This window comes from Panulirus ornatus, chromosome 48 (assembly GCF_036320965.1).
Source record: "Panulirus ornatus isolate Po-2019 chromosome 48, ASM3632096v1, whole genome shotgun sequence".
In the NCBI taxonomy this organism is placed as follows: domain Eukaryota; kingdom Metazoa; phylum Arthropoda; class Malacostraca; order Decapoda; family Palinuridae; genus Panulirus; species Panulirus ornatus.
In genome coordinates this window covers 17,416,826-17,425,441 of record NC_092271.1, presented here as the reverse complement: position 1 = coordinate 17,425,441, position 8,616 = coordinate 17,416,826, and the positions used below count along the sequence as shown (strand labels likewise).

At 41.8% G+C, this 8,616-nt stretch overlaps 1 protein-coding gene across 1 annotated transcript in view; it reads left to right on the top strand.

Annotated features, from left to right (window-relative positions):
* The first annotated feature begins 1,476 nt into the window (after nt 1-1,476).
* The window catches only part of LOC139764149 (uncharacterized), a 15,261-nt gene continuing 8,121 nt past the window's right edge, over nt 1,477-8,616 (top strand). The window contains exon 1 of the mRNA XM_071690692.1: nt 1,477-1,549. The gene's annotated coding sequence lies outside the window, so the exon portion shown is untranslated. The remainder of the gene's footprint in view (nt 1,550-8,616) is intronic.

Below are 8,616 nucleotides of genomic sequence, written 5' to 3'. Positions count from 1 at the left end.
CTTCCTTCACTTCACCACTACCTCCTCCACTTCACCATTACCTTCTCCACCTCACTAATACCTTCCCCACTCCAACAATACCTCCTTCACTTCATCAGAGTCTCCTCCACTTCACCGCTACCTCCTCCACTTCACCATTACCTTCTCCACCTCACCAATACCTTCCCCACTCCAACAATACCTCCTTCACTTCATCAGAGTCTCCTCCACTTCACCACTACCTCCTCCACTTCACCACTACCGCCTTCCCTTCGCTACTACCTCCTCCCCTTCATCACAGTCTCCTCCACTTCCGATCAACCTCCACTGTGCTGCAATCTCATTACTCTACCCTGACCATCAGCGTTACAACCTTCTTTCTTTTAAAGCCCCTGTTCTACTGCATCATGACCTGCGCTGCTACAACACCACTCCTCTACTGCTGTAGCGGTAGTCGTGGTGCACCAGAACTTTTTCTACTGGGCCACAACTTCTGTTATTTCCACGAGAACACTTCTCGCGTACGACCTAAGAAAACACGACCCCCTTCGCGCACCAGGACATCCAGTGCTCCCACATATTGTTTTTCTCACACCACGACCTTTTCTTTGTGAGTACGACCCCCACTACTCCCATGCGACTGTCTCTACCTCACGACAACCCTCATTTTTTTTCTTTATTCAACTCCCACACGACCTTCACTTCTCCACAACACCCTCTTGTACCCCAACACGACTTTTTTCCATTAACTGTTGCATTACGACTTCTGCTACACCCACACGACTTTTTCTTGTCCACTGCCGATTCTCTTTTCACCCTCTCACACCTCCTGTACCTTGTCAAGGCTTCCTCTACCCCGGGCAGAACGTTGTTTCCGTCTGCTTACGGCCTACGATACACCCACACGACATCCTCTCCTATACCTCAATAGCCTGTTCTACTCCCACAGAACCTCCACACCTTTCTTCCATGACCTTCTATGTCCCACTTCCTTCTAGCAGAAACTCTTCCCTCGCCGACTCACGCCCTAGCACATCCCATACTACTGACAGGCGTATCCCATCCTCCCGTACCTGCTATAAGAAAACATCACGATTCCAGAGTACTTTTTGCTCCATCCAGCTGTACAGTTTATGTTGTCATACTCTCCATCTCTCTCCGCCTCACCAACCTCCCTATTCCCTCCCAGTACCTACCCATCCCCCACCGTGCACTCCTCCTCCTCCTCCTCTTCCGCCTCCTCCTCTTCTACCCAACAACCCCTCCCTCCCCATATAGCCTCCCACACCCCACCCCTTCCATGTTTCTTGCTGGCCCATCCGACCAATCCCCTCCCACCTCTACCTTCTCAGCCCTGCTCGAGGAGGGAGAAACCCATTGAGGGCTGGCGTGTGTCCTGAGACAAACTGGTTATGCAACGAGAGAGAGAGAGAGAAAAAAAAAGACGACAACGAACGTCTGAGGGTATATAAGGGTCAGAGATGGGCCGAGGCGAATAGTTGTGAGCATATCTACTAGTGACGTGGAGGTTGCCTCGCTGTTGTGTTTGCTGGAGTTGTTCTGAGCATAGGTAGGCTATAGGACTGTGCTAGACATTGCCTGGAGATGTGCACTGTGCAGGGAGCTGTGGATCACCGCTTGAGCGAATTCATTATTGTTTTTTTTTGTAAAAAAAAAAAAATGAGTATTTCTTTCACTTTTTCCAAGTGCTTTATCGTGTATATTCTGTTGATAAGATGAAGATGAGTGCTCTCGTTTGGAATGGCACTGAGTGTCGTAGAGCACATCATCCATAACTGAAATCGAAGCCTCCTTTATGCATACTTCTGTCTCTTACAGAACTCGATCTCTTATTGTTTTTATTATTTCACCATCAGCGGAGAAAAGAAGAAGGTGTGCACAAAAGGAGAGTCAAAACCCCTATCTGTGTCTGGCGACTCATTTAATTCATTAACGTTAATGGGATCTGAGTTCTCGCTATCACTCACCACCTTCGAACGTTCCTAAGGCATTACCTATAAGAGAATCGCTGTTTCGCGGAATCTATAACAGAGACCCGTCGAGACAGATGTCTGTACCATCACATGGTAATAGAGAACAACTGCGTAAACTGAACGCATGTCTCATACATTCGATGCTTGAAGTAACCGAAACGACCAAGAAACATACAGAAATATATATATATATATATATATATATATATATATATATATATATATATATATATATATATACCTACAAAATGTATATCCTTGCAATGTTCTTCTCACAACTAGTCACTTCAGAGTATACGCGCTTGCGAGCATACGCATTTACATAATAATAGCGAGAAGATTACCTTCTGACTTTAAGCGCGCCAGCCAAGTTTACCACACTCGAACGGAAGATACATGAGCCAACGGAGAGTCACAGTTTTGAAAATGGGCAAAGGAAAAGATCTGTTTCTCCTTTTAGAAAATAATATAAACTCGTGAGCTGGAAGTCAACTCCGGACGCGGTGGAGAGGTGCAGCCATTGAGACCCAACACGCAGGGCGGGTCTAGTAGGGAGGAAGGAAGACCTCTGGTACTGTGGGGTATGGTCACTGGCCTATAGAGGGCAGCACACGCATCGCAATTACTCTTGCAACTAACGGAACATATATATATATATATATATATATATATATATATATATATATATATATATATATATATATATATATATATATATATATATATATACACACGAATATAGTGCATATGATCGCACACTTTTCACACAACACATAATGACCTCCAAAAACTGCCACGTAAAACATCCGGGTACGAATTTATATATATATATATATATATATATATATATATATATATATATATATATATATATATATATATATATATATATATATATATATATATATATATGCATGTGTGTGTGTGGGCGTTGATGTATATACATGTGTATGTGGGTGGGTTGAGCCATCCTTTCGTCTTTTTACTTGCGCTACCTCGCAAACGCGGGAGACAGCGAAGAAATATGATAAACAAATAAATGAATAAATGTATATATTAATATATATATATATATATATATATATATATATATATATATATATATATATATATATATATATATATATATATATATATATATATATATATATATTTATTATATATATATGAATTATGTCTGAGAATGATTTTGATTTCTGCCTTAAGATCAGGAAATTTATTGTGTACACCTACCTATCCTGTGGGCAAGTAGCGTTAAAAAGGATACAATGAATAGTACACAAACGTTCCAGGTTCGGGGCCTCAATGACTGAATTACATTATAGGTTACATGGTGAGAAAATGGCTTGGCGAGCGTGTATAACGGGCTGGCAGGAGAACATGGTGATACTTCACGCGTCGGGAGTTTCGGGTTACAGTGTCGCCCTTGCTGTGTGGCTCGCTTCATCAAGAGTGACGCTACCCAACCCATATATATATAGACCGACGAATCAACTGTTTGATCTTGTCTTTATTTATTCAAGACTATGAGAAATAATGAGCCTCTTGTCATCCCTTTGAATCATTCGATATTAAGCAGTCGTCTGTGTCTTGACTGCACGAGGCTCAGTGTTGAGCGGAGGTGTCAAGTTGCATGAACTTTATCTACCCAGGATTTAAGCATGATAGTTACGTGGAGAGATAGATAAGTAGACATAGCTTGTCTCTTGTTAATATTTCTACGTTTCTGTGATTTTGCCTTCGATGAAACATCCTGAGACAGCTAGAAATCTGGCGAAGACGATCATATGGGTGACGATAACAAGAAAATTCTCTCAGTTTTTTTTATATTTACATTCTAATAAAGTTATATCATAGGGGGAAGTTGGTTGGCTACTTGGTCGTTAGGCCTTTCGAATGTCGGGATCATTCAAGACGTCATCGTTAAGCTATAAACAACCAGTCGAGAATCCAGAAGACCCTCTTCAACTGCTCATAATAACTCTGAAACCACTCACTGTAGTTGTGCTCCTCCATGAAAGGGAATCGACCCCCACGTGTTTTTACACACCAATTTAAGACACAGTCTTTAAGTCATCTCGAAAACTGTTGAGGGTATAGGTGATTTAACTCGGAGGCTTGAAGACATTTCCATTTTGCAATATTTATTCTTTATTTCTTATTTTTTGCCACAATATTTGTTACGGGGGTTTGAAGCTTTTCTTGAAGCTTCAAACCACCATCTCTGAAGCTTCAAACCACTTCCAAAGTTTCAAATCACCTTCTCCGAAGCTTAAACGAGAACTGGAAGTTTTCCTAACACGAACGTATGATTAGACTAGAAAAAAGATGATTCACATTACTCCCTTACATACTGATTTATATGAGAATCAGTCTTCCCCACCCATGATCTTGCTCGTATATCACACACACACTCCCCCATGTCGTCAGAGCGCTCATCTCATAGACGCTCTAAATGCAATACTCTTCCAACTTATACTTAGTCTAACTATTAGCCTCTCCTTCCCATCGCCTGGCCTTTGATCCTCGTTACCTTCATCAGGTCCTTAGTGTTCGTCTTCCCTTCCCTCCATATGATCCTTGGTCTTTCCTCCCTCCTTTCCCTCCACATTTCCTCGTCTTCATCTTCCTTTCCTCTCTTTCCACTCAATTTCATCAACTTTTTCCCTTATCCATCCTTTCCATTTAACCGTACATTTTCAGTATCTATCATATCTACAACCTCTTCCTTCCCTGTTTCCTGCTTCCCACTCACATCCTCGACTCTCACTCGGGCCATCATTTCACACCAACAACCGAAACATGAAAGCCCATCTCTACATCGTGCACTCCGAGGTGCAGGTAACTAGAAAAAAAACTATGAATATATCCCTTTGGTTGTTGGCTTTCCGGTTGGATGGGTTTTATGAGCTGAAGAATATGCGAGGAATTGATTCGAGAGTTCATGGAGGGTGATGATGAAGAAAAGTTTTAGAAAATAGGCACGTAATAGAATCTTTTACTTCTCATTTCACTTTAACATATACATATTTTCCTTCCAGTTGTTAGACAAGACCATTTCTTTTACGAGGCTCCCTTTCACATGTGAGAACTGACGCCCATCTATCTCATTGATTATTCTCACCCACCAGACTGCCTCTTATGACTTTTTCTCTTATGATCGAACACTTACATCAACAGTAATGATTGTATTGATTATATGCGTATTACAGCTTTCCCATCCACCATCTTTACTGTCTCCTCCGTTAGTTCTTAAGCTATATAACTCCTTCCAAAACGTTTTATTTTTCTGTCTGAAGGTGATCACATCTCTCTTACACCATCTTGTATTTGCCCTCTCTTTCAGTTCTTATATCTATATCTTGATTTCTTTCCACTGTCTCTCTGTCCCAGTCAGATAAGATCATCTCTCACAGAAACCTTTCGTATACTTCCCATGTGTCTTTCACTAGTGATTTGACTTCATCATTCCACTACATACTATCTTTTCTCGTGTCTCTAAATTCCATCTTTCGTATGTTACATACTTCACCCATATAAGTAAGAATTGTCTCCCTAAATACCTCCCACTCTTGATGCTTTTCTACTTTTCTTCATATACTATTCTACACTCAATATCTCATGGCATCCGCACAGAGGCATTTTTCCAAACTCGCTCACTCTCGCCACTTTTTCATGGCCGCCACGTCCCTCCGCAAGTTGACGTCACACAACTTCACTCTTACAATCATATCATATATCCCAACCCAGTGGTGCCCAGGCTATCTCATTCAAGCATACATACATACCCATATATTTCAAACCAGGTAGATTATTCCCAGTCAACATTCCTTTTTCAGCACACAGCGTGACAAGCTCTTCACCTCTTTCATCAACACTCGGGACACCACTGTCATACTGTCAATTGCCACATCAACCACTCTTATATTCAGATCCCCCTAGTACCAAGAATCGATCGTTTGTATCAAAATTCCAGCAACACGAGGAAGAAGGGATGAAGGTTAGGAGTTTCACACGTCAGAGATGTGTGATGTCATCGTAGTTGTTTAATTTGTTTATGGACGGGATGGTAAAGGGGGTAAAAGTGAATCTTACAGTCAAGGAGCGGATCAACGGTAAGCTAAGGGATGAGGGACCAGTTCTGTTTGCTGATGACACTGTTGTAGTGGCGGACTCCAGAGAGGAGCCCCTGAAGCTGTTGACAGAGTGTGTGAAAGTGAGAAAGCTGAGAGCAAATATGAACGTAGTTAAGGTAACAAGGTGCAGCAGGGAATTCAAACAGGATTGTTTGAGTAAAGGTGTTAAAGGAGAGAAGCTAGAGGAGTAGGAGTACTTTAGTTACCTGGGAGTGAACGTGACAGCGTCATACATTTCGGTCTTATATTGTCAAAAACCTCAGTAATCTAGAGCATTAGGTCTTTGGGTATTTGTTTACATATACATATGTATATCTATAAAGACAAACTTCAAAACAGCAGCATTTAAAAAACTGGTTCATTTGTACAATGTACAGCATACTTCAGTGATCGAGATAAACGTAATCTATTGTCATTCATCATAAAAGCACAACATATTGACGTGATTATCTGTTTCTCATACGTTGAAATATTGAATCCACAAGTCATGTTTCAGTGTATTACTTATCTAATAATCAAACACATCATGCAAACTTAAAAGCACGTCGGAGATATATCGCACAATTACCCTCGCAAGCCAAACGTGGGTCGAGGACCATTATGGAATTCTCATCAAGGCTGTAATGGATCCAGTCCTCTCTCATTGCTTTACTTGACGGGTTGGTTAATGGAGCTGGTGTTTAATACATGAGGTAGCACTAGGGAGACCTGTCCATCCACCTCAGGGGTCTACGTCTCCTACATCCTCTTGACACAGTCTGGTGTTGAAGGTTGTCTGTCCTCGTTTCTGATTCATTTAGTAATGTTTCCCCATGACTTGTTTTAAGAATGAGGTCTGGCTTACTTGATATTTACTTCTACTGTGTGTAGGTATTAATTATCAATAGTGCTGATCTTTCTCCTTCACTAAGTTTTCAAAATTTTTGCTTAATATTGCTAAGACCACCGATATGACTTATACTTAACTAGAAAATGTAAAAGTGATCAATCCGGAGCGAAATATGATCATAGTGGGTTGATTTCAAATTCCTTTATTGATTTTGGTCGAGAGCCATAAAAAAAGGAAAATTACGGACAACCTGTATATCAAAAGAAACTACAGGTGATTTATGTGCCATTTTCTAAGTGTAACCAAAGTTTTTAGATTCTTTATCAGAAGTTATAGTAGTTTTAAAAATTCCTCAGTGATTAGTGCTGATAAACATTTCTGAAGGGCAACGTAATTCTAGCCAGTAGCAAATTAGAACATGCTAAAGCCCATTTCCCCTCTGTGTCCGGAATCTACGTTTCATCAAAGTTTTCTCATTGAACTTTTGTCGATGTTTCATCTCAGAGGGTCAGCCTCTGTTACCAAATTTTTCATTGCCTCGTTATGATACCCCGTGTCTTTCTCTCCTGAGCATAATATCTCCCTGCGGTTACTGTGCTCTCGATGACTATCAGTTCGTTACTTGATGCGTTACAGTTCAGTGTAGAACGTCAGGGCCTCTGTCCTCAGTGATGTCACTTCCAGAGTTGCTCTACATGTGTGACGCATCATCTTTCAGCTGCCTGGCAAAATGCGTTAAACTTGTCTGTGACAACACTGCCTCCTGTTCACAGACCACGTCCACCTCCACTTGCTCACAGGCCATGTCCATCTCCTGCTCACAGAACATGTTCATTTCCATGTGCCCATAAACAGCCTCCCCCCCAGTTCAGTAGTTACCGACGCACAGCTACCACCTTGAAGCAACCCACCATCACCATGTAAACACCCCCTGTTGTTAGCCCGCCACCAAATTCTGCCTGTAGACACCACCAGCTATCAACAGATCACCACCACCCATTTTCAACCTCCTCCAACTATCACCTACGTAAATCCCGTCGCTATTACCTAAAAATCAACCATTACTTGATCAATGCCTGCCATCACCATTTACCATCAAACCACCTTGAACTGCCAACAGACTAGTACTACTACTGCCAGTTTCTCCTTCCAACAGCCCACTGCCACTTAACCGTAAACCATTCTCATTACCTTCCAACAACTCAGTAACTACTGCAAACAACCAACACGGCGACCTACTGAGTCACACACGCACACCACCAACATCTATCCACAGCCCACAACCCTCAAACAATGTACCCAAAACCCGCCACCTACGACAATAGCCTCGGGGAGTTCGGGACCTAAGGTATAGGGCTCAGGTAAAGACGGGGCGTCCTTGGTAATCAGGGATCTCCAGGCGGTAACGGTGCCCTCCTCCAACGCATTCATGAAGGGTGGACCTTCTTCCTTTTATCGGCAGCTGATCTCTTGTGCTTCCCAGAAGAGAGGTAGTCTATATTGCATATTGTCTCTCAGTCGGTATGAGAGACAATGCAGTTCAGTGATCATCGGTATAGACTCAAATTTTCGTGTTATCTTCGATTCTTCAATTTCCCGGAAGTCCTCTCACCTCTACTGAAAAGAAATAATTCTAATGACTTAAGAACATCATGTGATGCGCATCATTGGTGTTACA